This window comes from Bos javanicus, chromosome 8 (genome assembly GCF_032452875.1).
Source record: "Bos javanicus breed banteng chromosome 8, ARS-OSU_banteng_1.0, whole genome shotgun sequence".
NCBI classification, from domain to species: Eukaryota; Metazoa; Chordata; class Mammalia; order Artiodactyla; family Bovidae; genus Bos; species Bos javanicus.
In genome coordinates this window covers 23,083,659-23,107,628 of record NC_083875.1, presented here as the reverse complement: position 1 = coordinate 23,107,628, position 23,970 = coordinate 23,083,659, and the positions used below count along the sequence as shown (strand labels likewise).

The 23,970-nt window shown below is 38.2% G+C and overlaps 1 protein-coding gene across 4 annotated transcripts in view; it reads right to left on the bottom strand.

Annotated features, from left to right (window-relative positions):
• The window catches only part of IFNE (interferon epsilon), an 88,575-nt gene that overhangs the window by 37,158 nt on the left and 27,447 nt on the right, over positions 1–23,970 (bottom strand). The window contains exons 2-3 of one of the 4 annotated variants that reach the window (XM_061425151.1): positions 23,878–23,970; positions 1–21,915 (exon numbers count right to left, since the gene is read on the bottom strand). The exon at positions 1–21,915 is cut by the window's left edge and continues 8,761 nt beyond it. The exons of 1 other annotated variant lie outside the window; for it this stretch is intronic. The gene's annotated coding sequence lies outside the window, so the exon portion shown is untranslated. 2 more of the 4 variants (XM_061425149.1, XM_061425150.1) reach the window with 2 other exon arrangements.

The window sequence follows — 23,970 nt, the reverse complement described above, 5'->3', positions numbered from 1 at the left end:
TAAGATCAATTACTTATAGCCTAATATCAACTTGCACTGTTTTCAAGAGAAATACAGTTTGCAGCATCTAGTAGTCTAATAACTGTGGTCAACAACACATTATTGCTTTGACCAACTGAATTGTTCCCATAATGCATAAGCTTACTAATCACTCTAACTTATATTGAGATACTTACTGGTTAGTGTTAAATATTTCCCTTTGTTTTGCTTTGATTACTCTAATGGACATTTATTACTTTCTGCATATTCACTGCCATCACCCCTCTATTTTCTGGGGACTATGGGTAAACACATCCTGACTTCTCTGCCTACTCTTGGTTCTTGTGACCAGACTCAACATGATACATGCAGCCCTGATCCAAACTACTTACTGGCTCACTTTGCTCTGGTTTCAGTGATGATTTCAGGAAAGGTCATTTGTCCCAGTGATTCCTCATCAGTCCCCAAACTTTTTGGAACCAGGGACTGATTTCCTGGAAGACAATTTTTCCACAGACCAGGTATAGAGGGGATAGTTTAAGGAAGATTCAAGTGTATTACATTTATTATGCTCTTTTTTTTTAATTTTTGGAAATAGTTTATTGTGAAGCAATAAGGAAGGAAATTATTAATATATGTAATATTAGAATATGAACACATATGAAGAGAATCCTGTGATAAAGCAAAAAGAAATGTTCCCCCCACCCTCATTTTCACATGTAGTTATGGGATTCACAAGCTACTCAGTCATTATTATGCTTAATACTGTGAGGATCAAACAGCTTTTTCAGAGACTTTGTACTATTTGAATGTAATAGTTAATGGATTCTTAAGTGGTTTTAGTAAGACCATTCTCACCACAAGAATGGAAAATTGTGCACTTTATTTCTAATCTAATGCCACTGCTCCTCTGACAGCAGGTACCGGTCCTTAGCCTGCAGGCTGGCGACCCCTGCTCTACTCCTATTTTCTGAGCATAAACTTGCAAATTAAATTAACAATATTACTTTATCTATTGTTGAATGCCGGAGTTGTAAATGACCTTAAATAGCATGTAATCTCTGCTTCCCTTTCTCTTCCTGAAAAAAACTCGTTCTGAAGCCAAAAAATGGGTAGAAAAAAGGAAGCATTGCCCTGGAAGGGGGCAGGGACCCCTGGTGGTCCAGATCCCATGGTGGGATGGCAGAGTTCAAAGAGGGTGGGGCATGTCTCCAAACAGAGAGATTACCTGGTATGAGATGTTGGAGCCTGAGAAGACTGAGTATCTTCAGGGAGTGGGGAGGGCAGCTGCTTTGAAAAGTCACAGGCTGAGCTGGGTGAGAAAAGCAAAGTTTCCAATGGAAAAAGTTTCAAAGTACTGTACTACAAAATTTTATTCTTTATTTGTAAAAGTTGTATAGATTTAAGGTATACAATGTGAAGTTTTAATACACATGTACATCATGAAATGATTATGACACTCAAGCTAACGAACATGTCCATTACCTCACATAATTATGTAAATACTTACTAGTTTTAAAAAGTGAAAGAATAACTACAGTGGAAAAGCACAGTAGCGGCAACCTCATTCACAGGATCAAAGTGAACCCCAAATGGGACAAACTGAAATCATAGATGACCAGAAAAGATGCAACTCAAACAACACAACATCCCCTTTGCACTCTTACTGCCAAGTGTAAATAACTTTAATCATGAAGCACCATTACTTAAACTGAGGAACACTGCACAAAACAAAACAAGTCAAAAAGATCAAAGAACTGCTACAGAATGAAAGTAACGAAAAGAAACTGGATCAAACTGGGGTCTCCTGCATTGCAGGCAGACTCTTTACCAACTGAGCTATCAGGGAAGCCCCAGCTTAAATAACCCATTTTTGAAATGTGGTAACTGAGGCATCATAGGGGAAAGTATCCTTCTTTTTACACACTATCATCACCTTTACTGTTCTTTATTCACCTTTTCATAGTTTAATTTAAGCCAAGAATGGCAAAAATGCAGGGCAAAAAAAGGCTACACTCCCCACTATGAATATATCAATATAGCATGATGTTTTAGCCCATGAACTCTAAAATGTGGCATATTAGATTTAATCCCAACTTTATCTAATTTGTCTGCTGGTTGGTCTTGGGCAAGCTATTAGCATTTCTGTGTCTCAGTTACATTAATGTAAAGATAACTGTCATAATGGCATCCCAAATAGATGGAGAAACAGTGGAAACAGTGTCAGACTTTATTTTTCTGGGCTCCAAAATCACTGCAGATGGTGACTTCAGCCATGAAATTAAAAGACGCTTACTCCTTGGAAAGAAAGTTATGACCAACCTAGATAGCATATTCAAAGGCAGACATTACTTTGCCAACAAAGGTTCGTCTAGTCAAGGCTATGGTTTTTCCTGTGGTCATGTATGGATGTGAGAGTCGGACTGTGAAGAAGGCTGAGCGCCAAAGAATTGATGCTTTTGAACTGTGGTGTTGGAGAAGACTCTTGAGAGTCCCTTGGACTGCAAGGAGATCCAAACAGTCCATTCTGAAGATCAGCCCTGGGATTTCTTTGGAAGGAATGATGCTGAAGCTGAAACTCCAGTATTTTGGCCACCTCATGCGGAGTTGACTCATTGGAAAAGACTCTGATGCTGGAAGGGATTGGGGGCAAGAGGAGAAGGGGACGACAGAGGATGAGATGGCTAGATGGCATCACTGACTCGATGGACGTGAGTGAACTCCGGGAGTTGGTGATGGACAGGGAGGCCTGGTGTGCTGAGATTCATGGGGTTGCAAAGAGTAGGACACGACTGAGCGACTGATCTGATCTGATCTGATCTGATGGAGCTTTTGTAAGATCTAATTGATATAATCCAATTAATGTGCTTGTCTCAATGTATGGCACATGGTCTGTGCTCAATTAATAATATTAATATGGTATTTGTATTAGACATGATTAATAGATTATAGCACTCTTTTCCACTGATCCCTAGGTAACTGCTTTCAACATAGCTCTCCAAGCAGACCCCAAGCTATTAATCACAGCTGCAAATAAGATGCTGTCTATCTTCCATGGATGATTTTTCAGTAAATGTCGATTACATAACATGTACTGTTCCTCACAATACTAATTTATTTAACACATTTTTATTGATTGCTTATCTTCCTATCTGCTTTAGACCTATTATTCAGTGAGGCAGGGATAAAGATCATCAGAATGTGGTTTAATTGGATTAGGATGGCTGAGGAGGGAGAAAACAATAATCAAATTATATAGTATAATATAAAATAAGAGTTTAGATCAGAATAAGATCAGTTGGGAGCATCTTTTGTTCCTATCTACTGACCTCTTGGTTATAGAACTTCCGTACATACAATGAGCAGAGGAAGCAGCCCCTGCAGAGAACCAGTATTTAAGAAGTGAGTAAAAGAGGACACCATGAGGGAACTAGAGTGACTACTACACTGGCAGAAGGAAAAGCCATTTTTCAGGAAAGAAGGACAGTCTAACAGTGTCCAATGCTGCAGACTGGATAAGCAAAATAAAGTACTTGAAAGCATATGTTGGAGTTAATGCCTTGGAAGTCACCAGTGACTTTGATGAACAGAATTTTTCAATAGGGTATTCTGGGTGGGAGCCAGATTTCAATGGTTTTAAGAAATGGAAAAACAATGTAAGCAATGCCAACAAACATTTGGTCACTCCAGGGAGGAGAAAAATAAGAGTGCAAGCAGGAGTAGGATGTTAAATCTTGAACAGTTTTGTTAATTTCTAACTTTTGACTTGTTTTTAAAGTGAGAGACTAGTGGTTGGCTGGAAGAAGTCAGTAGAGAGAGAGAGGAAATGGAACTCAAGGCATGCTTGGTCTTTAGCAGGAAGGAAAGAGGAAAGAATAGGCATTGACACAGGTGTGCAGGTGTGGAAGAGGAAGTTCAGAATTTTATTCTGATGGTTTCTATTTGGTTTCTCGGTGAAGTGGGAGGTTAGATCACTTGAAGGGCCATCCTTGGGATCAATATTTGCCTTGGCACATGCTATTTCTTCTGCCTTCAAAAGTTCCTCTTATTTTCCAACCCCTCTTCTCTGAACTTATATGCCTCCCAGAGGGCGCTAGCGATAAAGAATCTGGCTGTCAACGCAGGAGACACTGCTGCTGCTTGCTGCTGCTGCTGCTAAGTCGCTTCAGTCATGTCTGACTCTGTGTGACCCCATGGACTGCAGCCTACCAGGCTTCTCCGTCCATGGGATTCTCCAGGCAAGAACACTGGAGTGGGTTGCCATTTCCTTCTCCAATGTATGAAAGTGGAAAGTGAAAGTGAAGTTGCTCAGTCGTGTCCGACTCTTAGCGACCCCATGGACTGCAGCCTACCAGGCTCCTCCATCCATGGAATTTTCCAAGCAACAGTACTGGAGTGGGGTGCCACTGCCTTCTCCGCAGGAGACACAAGAGACATGGATTTGATCCCTGGGTCGGGAAGATCCCCTGAAGGAAATGGCAATCCATTCTAGTATACTTGCCTGGAGAATCCAATGACAGGGGAGACTGGTGGGCTACAGTCCACGTGGTTGAAAAGAGTCAGATACGACTGAGCATGCACACACCATATACATGCTCTTATAGCCCCATTCATTGTTCTCATCATGGTCTGTAAGATTAGCCAAGTCTTTGTTTTGCTTACATTGAAAAAGTCTGGCACATTATATTTCTAGCTCAGAATATAGCAGGGATTCAATTAAAAATTGGATGTGTAAGTGTTTTTAATTCAATAAAAGAAGGAGAAGTACTCTAGGTTTAAGAGAAGGAACAAGATTTAGGGTTGTGATAGCAAAGAATGTGAGGAAGAGACGGCTGATCAGGTACGAGAGTAATATTGACCTGGTGTGATGGTCATTTATGTGTTAACTTTGCTGGGCAACAGAATTTAGATACTTGGCAAACATTATCCTTGATGTTTCTGTGAGAGAGTTTCTGGATGAGACTTAAATCAATAGACTGTCCTTCATATTGTGGATGGGCCTCATCTAATCAGCCAGAGGTCCAAATAAAACAAAAAATAAATCTCCTCCAAGCAAGAAAGAATTCCACAGTGACTTGAATTGAATCAGCAACTTGCCTTGTACAGCCCACTGTACAGATTTTGGATCTGCTAGCCTCCAAATGTGCATGTCACTGTGTACATACACACATCCCATTAGCTGACTATTACACTAGGTAGACTGCTGAACCTAAGTTAATAATGGCATCAATTTTACCTTGCTTTGAGCAGAAGCAGAGAAAGTCCACAGTCCACCCAAGATTGGGGTTTTGCCAGGTGATATTCCACTGAATGACAATGAAATAATTTCAAGATATTAGTAAGAGTAGTGGAAGTGCTGGGCCCTGGAACTGATAATAGGTGAGTATGGACTATATACCTAAGAGATCAAGTTCAGGAGTGGGACAGTTCTCCTAAAACCCTCTGATCCTATTTCACAACTGACTTCTGATTTTCTCTAGTTTGAATACTTGGTTAGATAACATTGTTACTTGTGTGTCCATATATAAGGCAATATCCAAATAATAGCCATTGCTTACTGAATATACACTGTCTAGGAAACACTTCTGAAAAAGCTTTATGTAGTCAGTCTTTAATCTTCTTCCTTTCTCTCCCTTTCAAACCTCAGCAGGATTTTTTAGTAAAATAATATGAAGAGAATCTCTTAGTATTATAACACATCAAAGTTATGAGAAGTGGTCCAGATAACGAGAGAAATTTGTCCTATGTTTGTTCTGGCAAATTAAATGACCCAAGCTTTTATAAAATAGATAGTAAAAGGTACCCAAAGCTCTTCAAAGAGAAAAGCTTTTAAAAGGCAAGTATGAGGCATAATCTTGAGGACATTTCATCTTGTGGCCAGAAGTGTAGCAGGAAATTAGGCAGGGAAGGGAAGAGAGGTTTAACCCGAGGGAAAATGAAGGGGGGCAATGAATGGGATGGGACCCTGGACAGCTGTCCAAGATGGTCTCTATGGACTGAAAAGTATCTCAAAGGGAAAAGTAAAGAAATGGCTTGTATTTTCTCTGACTGCCAAGTGGGTTCACTGCTGATTAACAGTAAGACAATTTTCTTTCCAGTACTAGGCAACATACCCACAATTGTTCAAAATCATTTACTTAACTAACAATTATACCTCTTACTTTGAGGGAGACATTGTTCTAGGCAAACTACCAATATTAATTCATTTAATCCACACTATTCTATGAAGTATTATTATTATCCCCATTGTACAAACAAGGATGTTCAAAGATATATTAAATACAAATGCTGTATATCACTAAGAAAATGCATTATTATTATTTCTAAATTTTGTTTAGGATTTTGGGATTAACATATACACACTACATAAAACAGGTAAATAACAAGGACATGCTGTATAGCACAGGGAACTCAGTATCTTATAATAATATATAATGGGAAAAAAATTTAAAAAGTATATATAATTAAAAAAGAAAAATTCTAATTTTTATAATATGCTCGAGAGGGAGGTCTTATCTCCACTTAAAAATGAAAAAGAAAAAATACTTTTGATTTAAAGAATTAAATAACATTTCCAACCCCATGGACTTGTACTCCCTGTTATGAGGAAATAATAGGGTCAAGAATTACCCTCCCATCATAAACATCTAGAAAACTAGACAAAACACAGGCAACAACAATTTTTGGTCATTGGATAACAGGTAGTGGAAGACTGTGATCCTTGAGATGAGAAACAAATGACGCTTTTTGCTTGGAGGCAATTTCTAGACTAGACTGCAGGGAGGAGAAACCTCCCTGGACAATCTGAATTGAAGAAAGAGAGATCAGAGTTTGTAGCGCTCAACATAGCTAGAATTTGCAGGGCACAGTAGCCACCAGAGAAAATACAGGGCACAGTAGCCACTCAAACTATCTAAAATTTGAGAGGTATATTCTTGAGCCTTTGGGTGTTATAATGTGTATATATGTTAGGTAAAACCTTATGAAGCACAAACAGTAAAATCCTCAGAAGAAAATAATTACCATGAACTTTTAAGCTAAAGAGCATATGCAGGATTGGAAATCATTGAAGTTTCCACCAGCCACATAGGAGAATACATCAGGCATTCTATTAGAGACCCATTAAAGAGCCACTTTTTATATGTGGAACTAAATTAGTCCTAAAGTAAAGACTACTCTAGACCTCTCAAGAGAGCTTAAGAATAAGACTAGAAAAAACCAAACTCATCTGCAATCAATATGACTGCCTGACAGAGCAAAATCCAAGATGCTTACAAGAAATCCATAAAAATCCAGCATACTAAAATATAAAATCACAATGTCTGGCATTCAACTAAAAATACTGCACATATAAGGAAATAGGAAACTATGACCCATACCTAGACGAATAATGAGTTAATGAGTCAGAGAAATAATGGAGTCAGGCCCCACCCTGAAATCTGCTTCTGAAATCCAGCACTCTAGAGGTGCAGTATGTGGAGAGTTAGTTAACCTTAGTAAGTCTCCATTTTTGTTAAACTGGCATGCTAATAATAACATGGAAGTTATAAGAGTTAAAATAAGGTAACATACATGAATTGCCTAGTATTAGCAATTTAATATTTACTTATTTCTTGCCCTTCTGAAGTCCTCTTCCCCCTTCAGTTCATATTTACCTAATATTATGAATTCTTCCTCAGATCGAAACTGAACTAAGATTCCATATCACTGGCCTCTGATGTCAAATATCTCAGTTTAGGCTTATCAATTCTTCCTTTCCTGAAGCAACATTTGAAGGATTAAAAGAGACAAACACCAGAGAAGCCACTGTAACCTCACAGAGCTTTATCACATTTGGGGTTCATTAATCTCAGAGTCTCGAGAAGACCTTGGTCGGCTTCACTCCTTTGTAGAGCAAAGAGAAAAATAAACCAGGAGACTATAAAATACTCGAGTTGGAACATTTGCCGTTTGACTTCTTAACCTAGCCTACATTTCTTCAAGGCTCTAAGCAACTATCAAGAGACAGAGTTGTCTAAAATCAATACTGCTACCTTATATAGCCATCCAAAAGCAGATAATGAAGACTGGTGCCTACCTGGCCCAGAGATCAATGAGTTTGTCGAGTAATGTAGTCTAACCATCTAGTCATACATTTCTTTTGGTATAGGACTGGAAGGATGATGATTGCAGAGGTTATGACCGAAAGTGGTTCCAGGAAATTCTTAGATTGGTGAGAGTATTACCAAAAGACCAATGAGTTGGTAGGGTATCTAAGTGGTCTATAAATTGCCATGCCAGGAACACAAGTTCACCTGAATTTAGTAAAAATACTCTTTGTAGGCTAAGATAAGAAGTGTTGTCTCAAGTAAACAATGTGCTCCTCTAAATAAATAAACTAAAAACTAAGACAAGATATTGTAACTTAAAAATCTCACTAAAGGTGTAGTAGTAGATTTGCAAAGTTCTTTATGAAGGCTGAAAATCTATGCCTAGAAGAACATGGAGGCAGAAACACTGAACAGATTTACTTAAATTCAATGTCAATTTTCTAGGCTTAAATTCTTAGTAACATTGGGTCAATTTATCTTCATAATCAACTTCCTGAGGGCACCTCAGTTTGATCCATCTATCACTGTCAAACTTCACTGCATTGCAGGTGGATTGTTTACTAGCTGAGCCACCAGGGAAGCAACCTACTAAGTCAGGAAACCTAATCTGTGCAGCCTTGGGTCACATGTGAATGCAAGATGAGGAAGGTCATTCTAAAGATGTAAAATGGGGAGACTGCTTCCCCAGAGTGGCCCCTCTGGGAATTCAAGATGAGATGCCTTAGAAATGGTAACACACAGCCAACAACAGGTAGCAACTGAGGCGTGGGTGGAGCAAACTTGAACAATGACAGGGTCTTTGATAAGTATCTTGTGTGGCGACAGTTCTCCCCTTTGGGGTATAAATAAAGGTTTTATAAAAAGTCTTCAGACTCAGAAATAAATGTCCTCTTTGTCACTGTGACTGGGTAGCAAATACAGCCAGGTCATAAAATGAAACCATTCATTAGCCTTGGGAATATAAATGGAGACTCTTCCTGCTCATCTCACCCATCCTGAAAGTCAGAACAAGACTAAGATCACCCTGAAATGAACTGACTCCCCTGCTGGCGGTGTACTGATACTTTCCAAATGGTTTAGTTACACCGGTTTCTGACATCCTTAGCATTTTTTTTTTTTAGTATGCATCAGTATATTTTTTTCAATTTTTTTCATCAATATATTTTTTCAATTTTTAAAATTAAATTTTATTGGACTATAGTTGCTTTGCAATGTTGTGTTAGTTTCTGTTGTACAGCAAAGTGAATCAGCTAAAATGTTTATATATATATCCCCTCTTTTTTAGATTTTCTTCTCAAGACTCATAATACCATGTACAAGGCAGAAAACAGCATTTTAAAAGAAAGCATCTTATATCATACACTATGCTAAGTCACTTCAGTCGTGTCTGACTCTGTGTGACCCCACAGACGGCAGCCCACCAGGCTCCCTCCCTGGGACCCTCCAGGCAAGAACACTGGAGTGGGTTGCCATTTTCTTCTCCAATGCATGAAAGTGAAAAGTGAAAGTGAAGTCGCTCAGTCGTGTCCGACTCTTAGCGACCCCATGGACTGCAGCCTAACAGGCTCCTCCGTCTATGGGATTTTCCAAGCAAGAGTACTGGAGTAGGGTGCCACTGCCTTCTCCGATCATAAGAAGGGGGAAAATGGACACTATGAAATACTGCCAGTCAGCTGTTACTGGGATAGAGAGTTGAATATAATGTATTGTACTACTATAACTCTGAGGTTATTTGGAGGAATTTCAGAAACCAAGGAAACACAGTATTTTATATTTGTTACATGGACTTTTAAAAAACATATAATTTTGAATCATAGCTCATGGCCACATTTTTTGTATTTTCACATTACCATCCCACACAGTTTAAGAAAAATATTGCTTTTTTTAATCCCCAAAGAAGGGTACGAGGCTAAAAACTATAGTGCTTAATTTTAATTTTAGTAAAATTGAACTTTTCCATCTCTAATTCATGTCTACTCAGCCATAATTAGAAAATCACACACTGACGTGAAAAGAAAAAGTGCAGATATGTATGGTGGGGGAGAAATAAGGCAGGAGACCAAGGGCATGAAGAAGGGCAATAGGTACAAAGCATTTTGTAATTCACTAAGTATAGGCACAACCACTCTTCTAAACAAGAAAAGCACTCAATTTTCTGAAAGCCTAAACATTTTATATTAGACTTATTAATTTTAAAATTATTAATAATTAAGGACTTCCCTAATGGCTCAGATGGTAAGGAATCCACCTGCAACATGGGAGACCTGGGTTCGATCCCTGGGTTGGGAAGATCCCCTGGAGAAGGGAACGGCTACCCACTCCAACATTCTGACCTGGAGAAATTCTATGGAGAGAGGAGCCTGGAAGGCTACAGTCCATGGGGTTGCAAAGAGTTGAACAGAAGTGAGTGACTTTCACTTTTATTTTCAAGATAAAGAAGACCACTGGTTCTTGGACTCAATAGAACAAAGATTTTGCAAGTTAAAGCTAGATGATCTACTGCTAAAATGAAATAATGGCAAGCATTTCTCAATGCATATACAGTAAGTTAATGAACAGTTTTCTAAATTGTAAGCATCTTCATCATAAATTGGTCTTAAACCAGTAGTGTGGGCAGCAATTTATCTTGATATCTCAAGGTGGTTTCTGATTTGTCCATAACATATAAAGGTTGTTATAGCAATAATTCATGAAGTTCTTATAATAACACCATGACTCCTACATGTTTTCTCCCTTAAAGGCATTAGAAAACAATAGACTAAGACCACTGAGCTTAAATAAATAAAGAGAAAGGTACCCAGGCATCTTTCTGTGCTTCAAACAAAATGAGGACTCTGGCTGTTGTCTGTGGGAAAGAAGAGCCGGCCCTTTAGGCAATGTTGATACCCTTGGCCATCTTTTCAAAGGATGACGTTTCAGCAAGTACTACACAGTTAATTTTGATACTTTTCTGGAAGGCAGTGCTGTCCTTAATTACTCTTGATGTTCCTCCTAAAAGGAACTTGTTTTTTAAGTACTTGTTACTTTTTCAAAATCTAGACAGTGAGGGTTTGATACGACCTACTTAATGAAAATTGTCACTTTAACAAATATTTACTGACTGCCTGTCAATAACAGCAGTGATATCTACTCTTCATTTGATTGCTTAGAGACTGGTTTTGATTTTTACATCAGTGTTTTTCTAAATTGTCACTCCTCTTGGCATTCCTGAGAGAAAAATTAAGTTGTTAGCTTTCAGATTCTCTTGTAATTTTGCCATCTTTTAAGAGGAACTGAAGAATAAACCCTTAAACCAACATGCATTAACAAGGAATTACAAATATTAGCTAAACGCAAGAGAAATGCCATAGAAGCCTTTGCATATCAGCACACTACTTGATTACTATTTTAAAATCTCAGTCCATTAATGCTTAAAAAAATTAAAGGAATGCTAAACTCTTTCTGGCTATAGCCATAAAAGGATGTTTTCAGCACATGAAGAAAAGTGGAAGATGAGATTAAATTAGAAACAGGCTATTTTTCTATGGGGCCTATCATTTGCTGATATGTATGTAATACTCTGTATTACATAACTTCAGAATTAAATCAAGGTTGAAAGGTTTTGGAAATTCACAAGATATTAGACTTGACTTCTTTAATCTAGAAAAGCCTTTTCTTCCTATGATTTCCTTAACTCAATCACTGAACATTATTTTTGAGTTTAGCATTAAAAGATCTAATCTAAAGTAGAACATGAAGAGTTCCAGTCTCACATGTACTTCAGAGTTTATTCAAAATTCTTGACAGCAATGATGAAGGATGGTAAGAGAGAGGACAAACACCAGAAAATGGGAATTGATGTGGGTTATATCATGAAAAGACGAGGAAAAGGAAAGACAAGGAATCTTTAAGGGTTAAGACTTTTTGGAGTATCTGCATACTTAAATCTTGCAAGTGTGTGAAGAAGTCCCATAAATGGGTGGTTTGATGAACAAAGCTCATTATGACATAGAGGAGAAATAGAGGAAGGGAAAGCCAAGAATTGGGGATATATTTTTTAACCAATAAAATTATTTTAGTGTTTCTGTTAGTGTGTGATTAGGATATATTACAGTAGGAAAATAATTCTAAACTTTTAAGCATATGTAGATATATTAATATTCAGTCCTGGCATTTGTTGAGTGTAAGCAGACATTCCTCACACCCTTTATGAAGAGACCCTCTGCCCACAATGTCTATGTCCTAGGTAGCCACGCAGAGGTGGTACGTGACACAAGAAGTGGCTCCACTAGAACCCTGTGATGTGGTCAGGTACAAAAGGAGAGCTGAACCCATCAGCTTCTCGCTCTTGGGAATTAGAACTGGGATACCTGGAGACCCTGTTACAATTAACAGTGGGAGGTGAAGCTAAACGGTTGTGGTGCAGACAGTCTGTAGGAGCAGGTGGCGGCACTCACATAGCAGCTCCTTCTAAACCAAAGCTATGAGAGAGAGAGAAATGAGTAATTAGAGAAGTGTTGGAGAAGACTCTTGAAGAGTCCCTTGCACTGCAAGGAGATCCAACCAGTCCATCCTAAAGGAAATCAGTCCTGATTATTCATTGGAAGGACTGAGGCTGAAGCTGAAACTCCAATACTTTGGCCACTTAATGAGAAGAACTGACTCAATGGAAAAGACCCTGATGCTAGGAAAGATTGAAGGCAGGAGGAGAGGAGAAGGGGAGGACAGAAGATGAGATGGTTGGATGGCATCACTGACTCAATGGATATGAGTCTGGGTAAGCTCCGGGAGTAGGCAATGGACAGGGAGGCCTGGCGTGCTACAGTCCATGGGGTTGCAAAGAGTCAGACATGACTGAGCAACTGAACTGACTGAACTGAGAAAAGTGCACTGAAGAAGAAAATGGGAGTAGACTTTCAGAGAGAACGAGGAAGCCATGAGCAAAACACACATAGGAAACAACAGGTGAAGAAATGGGCATTCCCTTATAGCTGCTTTGACTCTTGACACTGTCTAGTTGCAGTCATGAATCCTTACACTGGACCCCTTCTCCCTGAGGTAACCTGAGACTCTGACCTTTGAAATCAGTAGAGCTTAACCACAGCAGTAGCTTATATAATAAAGCACTCCCCAAATGCCTGGGCAAGGAAATGAGCTCTCAGTGAGCAGATGGCCTGCAGCAACTGTAGTGTTTCCATGTGTATGTTTTATAACTTAATAAAAGCTGATCCCTTGGAAGTACTTTGTACATTATACAACCATCATGGCAGATTCATCAAACTTATTGTATGTGTAAGGTTTTCTACTAGGTACTGTGAAGACATATACAGAAGTAACACAGGCATTCTCCCTTCACAAAGCACCCTTAGGAGTCTCTGACTAAACTTACAACACCTCTACCTTGGAATGTAATTCTTTGATCATTTTCTATCTAAATCAGGTTCCCCTGTCATGTTTCCATATGCAAAAAAGTACTATCCTATCAGTTTCCCTGGTAGCTCAGCTAGTAAAGAATCTGCCAACAATGCAGGAGACTCTGGTTCGATTCCTGGGTTGGGCACTCCAGTATTCTTGCGCTTCCCTGGTGGCTCAGACAGTAAAGAATCCTGCAATGCGGGAGACCTGGGTTCGATCCCTGGGTTGGGAAGATCCCCTGGAGGAGGGCATGGCAACCCCTCCAGTATTTTTGTCTGGAGAATCCTCATGGACAGAGGAAATGGCAGGCTACAGTCCAAGGGCTCACAAAGAGTCAGACATGACTGAGTGACTAAGCACACATAATAATCAAACTTTGTAACGGCTTATCTCTTTCCTTAAACTGTAAGCCATGGAAGGTACTGACTATGTATCTGGTACATGATATGTGCTTAATAAGTATTAAATGATAAATAAAAAACTGAGGAAGTCTAGGCCAAGACACAGAAGGTTGAGCACCAGACTTCTATAATTCTCAAAAAACTGCTAGAGTTTTTACAGTCACTGAAGGCAGTGATGCAGAATCATTAAATTTAGGGAAACTATTCATCTATAGACGCTAGTGATTTTAATTATAAAAGATGGGTTTTCCAGAAAGATTTAGATAGGAAACAAATTTATGCTTCAGTTCAGTTGCTCAGTCATGTCCGACTCTTTGCGACCCCATGAACCGCAGCACGCCAGGCCTCCTTGTCCATCACCAACTCCCAGAGTCCACCCAAACCCATGTACATCGACGGTGATGCCATACAACCATCTTATCCTCTGTCATCCCCCTCTCCTCCCACCTTCAATCTTTCCCAGCATCAGGGTCTTTTCCAATGAGTCACCTCTTCGCATCAGGTGGCCAAAGTATTAGAATTTCAGCTTCAACATCAGTCCTTCCAATGAACACCCAGGACTGATCTCCTTTAGGATGGACTGGTTGGATCTCCTTGCAGTCCAAGGGACTCTCAAGAGTGTTCTCCAACACCACAGTTCAAAAGCATCAATTCTTCTGTGCTCAGCTTTCTTTATAGTCCAACTCTCACATCCATACATGACCACTGGAAAAACCATAGCCTTGACTAGATGGACTTTAATGGCAAAGTAATGTCTCTGCTTTTTAACATGCTGTATAGGTTGGTCATAACTTTCCTTCCATGGAGTAAGCATCTTTTAATTTCATGGCTGCAATCACCATCTGCAGTGATTTTGGAGCCCCCCCCCAAAAAAAAAAATTTCTGACACTGTTTCCACTGTTTCCCCATCTATTTCCCATAAAGTGATGGGACCGGATGCCATGATCTTAGTTTTCTGAATGTTGAGCTTTAAGCCAATTTTTTCACTCTCCTCTTTCACTTTCATCAAGAGTCTCTTTAGTTCTTCTTCACTTTCTGCCATATCTGAGGTTATTGATATTTCTCCCGGCAATCTTGATTCCAGCTTGTGCTTCCTCCAGCCCAGCGTTTCTCATGATGTACTCTGCATATAAGTTAAATAAGCAGGGTGACAATATACAGCCTTGATGTACTCCTTTTCCTATTTGGAACCAGTCTGTTGTTCCATGTCCAGTTCTGTTGCTTCCTGACTTGCATACAGATTTCTCAGGAGGCAGGTCAGGTGGTCTGGTATTCCCATCTCTTTAAGAATTTCCCACAGTTTATTGTGACCCACACAGTCAAAGGCTTTGGCATAATCAATAAAGCAAAAATAGATGTTTTTCTGGAACTCTCTTGCTTTTTCAAAACGGTATAGTGGGGAGAGGGTGGGGAATAAATTAGGAGTTTGGTATTATCAGACTCACACTACTATATATAAAATAATGAACAAAAAGACCTATAATGGCACAGGAAACAATCTTGTAATAACCTATAATGGAAAAGAATTTGATAAAAAATATATAAAACTGATTATATATACACAGATAAAATGAATCACTTTGCTATACACCTAAAACTAACACAACATTGTAAACTAACTGTATTCTTTTTAAAAATGGTTTAAGTTTTCAGTCCGTGGCCTTGTTACCAGTTAAATTTTTACCTTCATTTTTTTCTTTTTCATTCTGAAGTGCTGATTCTTCTAAGATTAGAAACTGATCTTCCTCAAATTACCTCCTTTCTCTTTCTCCTCACCTCTCTCCCCACAATACAGCAATAGAGTCAACCTATTTTTTAACGGTTAGTCACCGAAGTCTACTATATGGATCCCTTACTCAGTTTTAGAAATCAGGAAAGATTTGCAAGTGAAAAGGCAGGTGAGAAAACACAGGCAGATACCATCTTGGTCACAGAAATTCCAAGTGCTCTTCTATAAATTCTTTTAAAAGCCAGGTAATTAATTTGGAATCAGCATGTCAAGTCATTCATTTTTCAGCAATTAGATAGAACATATTTCCAAAAAATGCTATGAAGGTGGCCTGCTTCCCATCTTCCTGTAATGCCATCCTAGTTTTGTTTCCTCACACACGCTAGTTTTGTTTCCTCACACACGCTTGATGATCTCCTCAGGACACATCTTTTTGGACCTCTAGAATTTTAATCTGAAATTTAGCAAATTATCTTTGCTGACATTTTCTGATTTGCAATTCTCATGACATACACAGGCAGTGTAAGGCCAATCTCTCAGTGGCATCTTCCAATTTAAGACTTTGAAGGCTCTCTAGACTACTTAAGAAAGGGTATCTGCTTTTGTTGCATAAACATAGGTGATGTGCCTGCTCTGTCAATGGAAACTGCCACCTTTGGACACTAAGGATCCTTTTATCTAAAAAAAGACCACACACTTAGCCTCAAATATTTGCTCAATTGGATATTCAACGTATAAATGGACTTTCTTCAATTCAGTTCAGTCACTCAGTCATGTCCAACTCTTTGTGACCTGATGGACTGCAGCACACCAGGCTTCCCTGTCCATCACCAACTCCCAGAGCTTACTCAAACTCATGTCCATCGAGTCCATGATACCATCCAATGATCTCATCCTCTATCGTCCCCTTCTCTTTCCACCTTCTATCCTTCCCAGCATCAGGCTCTTTTCAAATGTGTCAGTTCTTAGCATCAGGTGGCCAAAGTATTTGGAGTTTCAACTTCAGTCCTTCCAATGAATATTCAGGACTGATTTCCTTTAGGATGGACTGGTTGGATCTCCTTGCAGTCCAAGGGACTCTCAAGAGTCTTCTCCAACACCACAGTTCAAGAGCATCAGTTCTTTGATGCTCAGCTTTCTTTATAGTCCAACTCTCACATCCATACATGACCACTGGAAAAACCATAGCTTTGACTAGACTGACTTTTGTTGGCAAAGTAATGTCTCTGCTTTTTAATATGCTGTCTAGGTTGGTCATAACTTTTCTTCCAAGGAGTAAGTGTCTTAATTTCATGGCTGCAGTCACCATTGCAGTGATTTTGGAGCCCCCCCAAAATAAAGCTTGCCACTGTTTCCACTGTTTCTCCATCTATTTGCCATGAAATGATGGGACCGGATGCCATGATCTTAGTTTTCTGAATGTTGAGCGTTAAGCCAACTTTTCCACTCTCCTCTTTCACTTTCATCAAGAGGCTCTTTAGTTCTTTGCTTTCTGCCGTAAGGGTAGTGTTATCTGCATATCTGAGGTTACTGATATTTCTCCCAGCAATATTGATTCCAGCTTGTGCTTCATCCAGCCCAGCATTTCTCATGATGTACTCTGCATATAATTTAAATAAGTTACCAATTGGGCTTTGCTTTCAAAGACACAACATGTATTATCTTTAGATCAGGGAAATATTAGTAGTTCTTGACAGTAACTAATTATACAATCATATATGCAATGCACTGGCAAAGTCTATTAACTCAAAACTCAAACTCAAAACTAAAATTTTCTTCATCTATGAATAACACATACATTTCTCAGTTTGGACCACGCTTTGAGGAGACTTTAGGAAACATCTCAGGCAATCCATAAAGTTCTCCCCTGCTGCTCCAGAGCAGGTTTTTGCTTACCCACACTCCCATTTTTCAAAATCTAGGTATGTAGGCAGTGCTTCCACAATCTTTGCTATATACACTTATCATAAATATAACATTTTAAAACTCTTAAAACATTAAAACAAATTTACTTTCAAAAGGAAACTCTAACATGTATTTTTCTAATATACATTAAATAAGTACATAAAATCTTTGTATGAGAATAAAACACATGATCAAAGTCTCAGTGAAACTAAAAGTGGTACTCTGGTCTGTTTGGAGACATGTGTGGCCAGAACAGGAAAACCACTGCAATGGACGCTCTAGGTGTCTTTTTGCCTCCGCATTCCCAGATGAGCAGAGCTGTTAGTTCTGCTGCTATAGATATACTGACAAATAATGAGAACCCTATGATTTAAAATGCTATAGCCAGGTTCATAATAAAATGTTTCAATTTTATTAAAATTTCAATCATTCCAAAAGCAAACTTTTACATGGATAAAGGGAGAAAGGGAAGGTTGGAAAGAATTTATAAACAGTATCTTAGGACTTCATACGACTTCATCCCATTTCTGAAGCAGTTTCATAATTTGAACTTCATAATAAGCCAATGAGATAAGAGAAATGTATAGGAGTCATAGAATTATTATTATCATTATTTGAAGGTCAGTAAAATAAACCAGTGTTAAAACACGATAAGAGAAGCTGGATCTTCAAGATAAAACTAACTACAATATCACCTTTTTTTCTTTTTTGATTGGAATTAGCAAATAAGTGATTCAGACTAAATGAGAACAAACTTCTGCCTTTTAATTCAAAATCACAATTTTTAGGTGATTTTTAAATTGGACAGTAACAACATAAAGCAACCAAACACTTAACAAAGTGTAAATTACTACTGAAAATCTCCAACTATTTTTTGTAGACTGTCTTCCAACTTGCCTACATGCTTAGTTTGTAGCTGTATTTTTCTTTTTTCTTTCTAGTGTAGCATATCGTCTTCTACAATTACCCCAATTTACAAATAAGCTAACAGATCAAATGATTTGTCCAAATTCATGTATACAGTTAGAAAATAACAGAACTGGAATTAGAACCTAGTTCTTTTTGCATATTATGAAGTTCTTTCTATTACACCATATTGTCTCAGAGAGAAAAAGAGGTCTCCATTTTAAAAAAAAGTCCACAAAAGTCTGAACCAAAGAAATAGGTCAATTAAGATGTAATCCTTTAGTTTATAGAAAGATTACCACCATAGAAGTCCTATAAATGTTGAAAATTTCCCTTCTGCATAATCAGACTTAGTTTCTAGCCTCCAGGAGCTCACATATCATTTGCAATTTAACAGAAATCTTAAGAAGAATGTATAGTTAGAGGCATAGGATTTTGGTCAATATCAAGTCAATTAGAAAAGAAAAAAACATTTTGGAAACTGTAATGTGATCCAGCAGAGAAAAAATAATTGAAGTTAAAAACAAGCCCACAGAAGCACATCTGCAGCTGATGGTGCTCCTGTATGCAGTTATATGGCCTGTTTATATAAGAAACCTCAGGGTATGAAGCACAATTACAAAACACTGCTCCAGTTTTCCATAAGCACAGATGCAGTGGGAAAGCAGCCTGCTTTCATGACCATGCCCAAGTTCCATACTGGAAATTGCATATGATTTTAAAAAATCTGCCCTGTGGTTCAGGATTTATTTAAGACAAATGTTCTTGAAATATGGTACACTGTCAAACTGCATCAAGAAAAGGTGCTTGTTAAAAATGAAGATTCCTGAGTCTCAATCAAGACTTATTCAATCAGAATGTCCAGGGGATGGTTTGGGACACGTTTTTTTTTTTTTTTTTAAACAAGCTCTCCTAGTGATTGATAATACAACACTAAAGTTTAAAAACCACTGACTTGAGGAGATATTGGATACTTAAGAAAATTAATTTTTTAGCCTCTCATTTTGATGTTCCTAGAGCCCAAGTTTTGTTTTTCCCCCCATGATCTCTTAAAATCAATCACAGTTTGGGTGTTTATCGAATTACAGTAAAACACACTAAGATGTTAAGGAGTCATCTCAGTGAACTTAGGGTTCATTTCCATCATAGATCCAGCTCATCAAGACATCAAGGGGGTAGTGGATATCTTTCAATGGATGTAGATGAGTATAACAGAACTCTGAGAAAGGTAGAAACAGCCCAAACAAGCTCACAAAACAAGTTTTGAGAACTAAGTTATGGGTTAAAAAAAAAGTATTATACAACAGCAGTTCTAGAATAGACAGAATGTCCTAGCCTATTGATTCTGCATCCATTTTCTTTACTAGCAAGATAAAGAATGAATAAGGTGAGGTGTATCTCTGATTTTAGCTACGGCTATTGTGCAGATTCTTAAAAGAATGAATGGATAGTCATCCATTGTATCTATTTTTATTCCAGGTGCAGTGTAAGTAAACATTCTAAGTTTGGGGGTAAAAAAAGTCATGGGCAATATTAGCTTACATAATGACCCTTGAGGGCTGGCTGCTCTGTGCATTTATTTCTGGCTGATAACTTGAAGAATTCAAAGAACAACAAAAGGTGATACATACACAAACCATCAATACTGAGATGATAAATCCGTACATAGTTCAGGTTAGGAAGGTAGCATAATATTACTTAAGTTACTTATCATACTGAATTTATAAAATGTCTCTAATCATCCTCAGGTATCAACAGAACTTTTACAAGACCTGTAAACTAAAATTGCCATACTTTGTATATTTTTGTTAAATTCACAGCTGAGATTAATATACTCTGAGGTGGCAAGACAAAAATGTATAATAAACACTTTCTGGATGTTGTAGTTATAATACCAAGAGTAACGATAAATAAGTCACAAGTAGTAACTGTTATTTTATTTCTTGGAAAAGCATCAAAATCAAAATAAAATTAAGTTTATTAAAAGCAGAACTTTTTTTTACTAAAACTTCAATGCTTAAAAACAGGATCATCAAGCAGCATTTATCACATATTTTTATTCTGTTAAGTGAATCAGTAAAAGTTGCTTTTAAAAGAGATCCACAGCCAATGAGCAACTCTAGAAATACAAGAAGTTAGAGGAGTGAGAAGCAAACCACAGAAGAGAAGAATCTGAGACACTGGACAATGAATTCCTTGGCCTTTCAGAACCTCTGTCTCTCAAGAGAAAAGCTCATGTGTTTTGGCAGAACACTTCCACACATCCCATGGCTGACCACCTGTTTCTAGCTAGAGAAAAGTTAACTTTTCTTGGTAGTAAAATAAAATGTGTTGGGTGTCTACTACAACTACTACACATACCTCAGGAGTTTTAGACAGTCACTTTTTAGACACAAAGAAAGAACCATCTGGCTAAAACATCTCATTTCTTTGTCTTAGGAATCCTGAAGGGTTAGTAATATTATCTTCAATTTACAATTGAGAAAATTCTAGTTCAAAGGTTAAATGACTGTCCAAGAACACCAGTGGTGAGATTCGAACATAAGTTTTATTTTGAAGCCCATGCTTTCACCACTATCATGTGCTGACTTCCATGAGTCTATGGACCCAATGATAGACACAGTCATCCCTCAGTATATGGGGGGCAGGGACTGATTCCAAAATCCATGGATGCTCAAGTCCCTTATATAAAATGATGTAATACAGTTAGTGCTCTGCATTTGCATGTTCAATCAACTTTCGATCAAATTTCAGTCTGAATATGGAGGACTGACTCTATGCTGGGACTGTTTTAAGGAGTTAGATTTGCAAGCCTGGAAGGGTTTTACCAAAAGCATTCATAATGGGAAGAGATTAACATCTTTCCTGCAAAGAAAGTTAGGATGGAGTTTCAAATATATGTATTAAGGGCTTACCATGTGTCAGGGTCTGGGAATACTGGGGTTGATCAAGACACAGGGTCCCTAACACTCAAGGAGCTTACAGTCTAATGAGGGAGATGAAGACACTTAACCAGCCAACAAATGTGTTTCAGATAATGATCAATGTTTTGAAAACACAGGGCAGGACTCAAGCAAGATGGATAACGGGAATGTGACAGCTGTTGAAAAGTGTGATCACGGCAGGCTTCCCTGAGGAAGTAATGTTCTTATTAAGACCCAACTGAAGAGGAAGAGGCAGGAACATCCTGGATGTGTTCAGAGATCAGCCAGAAAGGCCAGCAAGGCTAAAATGAAGAGACTCAGAGCATGGCAGGTGAGGTCACAGAGGTGAGTGGGGCTGCATCCTGGCAACCCACATCCAGGGAAGGGCACGCCTCCAGAGCACTGCATGGGGGAGCGGCATGCAGGTGGCCATGGCTGCTTTCGGACAAGAGAGATGGCAATATGTTGGCATAGCAGGTTCGCAGTTCAACAGCTATGCCAGCATCTTGCCTCCTCTCCAGTTCCAAGTTACAGGAGCAACACCAAGACTCTTCGGTGTTTTGCTTTTCCAAAATCTTCCCTTCCACCTGAGGGAGGCAAAGCACATTTGTTAATTGAAAATGCAAACTGGTTTCTGAATATTACATCACAAGTCTTAGAGCATCTGATTTTGAAGATGTAGTTCAAGCATAGGAAGGTTGTGGCTTAGTTTCTTTTTTTTCAAGGCCTTTGATCTAAAATGAGCCCTGAGAATATTTACTGACTGCTTATGAGACAACAGGGGTGGTGAGGAGGAATTCTGACAAAAATTTTAAGCCAGTAAAGTCTAAAGTTGATGACAGTTAATTATAGGTGATTACCACTATATCTACCGCCCAAGGTACATTCCAGTGGCTCTCAGTACAGTTTAATTTTTTACTCTAATAACTCTATTGGTCAATTCCTGCCACTTAGATGTACTCAAACAATAACAAACTGTCACCATGCGATGTATAGTTCACTGCTTTATGTGCTCTGAAGAACAGGGCCCCTCTGAGCCAATAACTCCCAGCTGGGAACGTAATCCAGGAGTGCATTTGCAAAAGCACCACTCTATGTGCAAAGATGTTCACTGAAACACTGATTTTAATAGCCAAAGAACTATAAACAACCTGAATGTCCATCAACATGATTGATATTGGCTAAATTATGACTATAAATTATGATACAGTCTCACTATCATGTATTTTATCATTCTTACAAAAGATCATAGCATAAAAATAATGATGTGGTGTATAAGAACTTTTGTGTAAGTGAAAAAGTATGCATAATCACAGACATAGCCTGGGGTGTACATATAAATTTCTTCCTGAAGGGTACGTGAATGCTTTATTATTTTAAATAATGTTTATTATTTTTAAAGTAATCGGGTGACAGCATTATTTAGTTTTCTTCTTTATATACATTTCTAATAAATATTACTTACCAAAAAATGAACCTAAGATATACCCACATAAAGATAAAACATTCAGCTGCACAGTGCTACCAAGGTACAGCTAAGAAAGAATCATGCTCACTTAAACTTGATTAATATCTACTGCATTTGCCAGAAACAAAGCTTATTGTTTCCTAAGTCTGAAGCTAGGTAAGTGAACACACATTCACTTACCCATGTGTTCACTTACCCATGTGCACTCTGTGGTATGCATTTCTAGTGGGAGGACAGGAGGTAATGAGGGTTCTATTGCACAAGACCCTGTAAAAATTGTCCTGGGGCTAGGGAACTGGTGGAAGAGGTACTAACTGAAATTCTGAAATTCTAGATTACAATTCAAGTTGACTATGATCTATTAATGTAAAGGTATTTAGGAATTTTTGGTTCATCAAGCACAGAACATTAGTTCAAAATTAATGGTAAATACAATATAGATTAGGTTATAAAATGTACCACTGAATCAAGAAGATTTAATTAAATCAAATTTCTCCCCAAAGCTTAGTTTAAGAATATTCCTAATATTCATAATTCAGAGACAGATGTAGATTAATCATTTTAGAAGGAACACACAATGTATTTGAAAACAATAATTCCCCGTGACTTCTTCAGATTCATCTTGCACATGCAAAAGAAAACTGAATGTCAGCAACTATCTGATGTACCAGTCAGATACAGCAGATACCTGAGAATTCACACAGGCTGCTTTAAATGAAGATCACTTCAAGGGAAAGATAGGATGAAATAATAACTTGTCCTATGTTCCTCTTCCTTATTTACTTGCATTTTTTTAAAACAGGAAGAAATTTACTTTTGTAAGTTCTCAAATAATTGCTCAATTTATAATTTAAAAGTCTAGAACATGGGCATGTCCTTCTCCTGTTAAAGAAGCTGCTGCTTTTTAAAAAGTTGGGTCCTTTTGCTAATTTCTCTGATGTATCCAGGGAATACGGCTTCCATCAAACACTGGTAACAGGTACCTCCTCACCACATACACCTTAAGACAAATTTCTTGCAAAAATACAGCCTAACCATGAATTATGTTACAACTGGAAAGCAGGAAAAATATTATGGGTACCTGATTATAGCCTTTAGCAGTCAAGGTTAAACTCTGAAAACTACTGTCAATGAAATACCCCGGAGAAAATGCAGGCCCTGTTTGTTTTTTCCC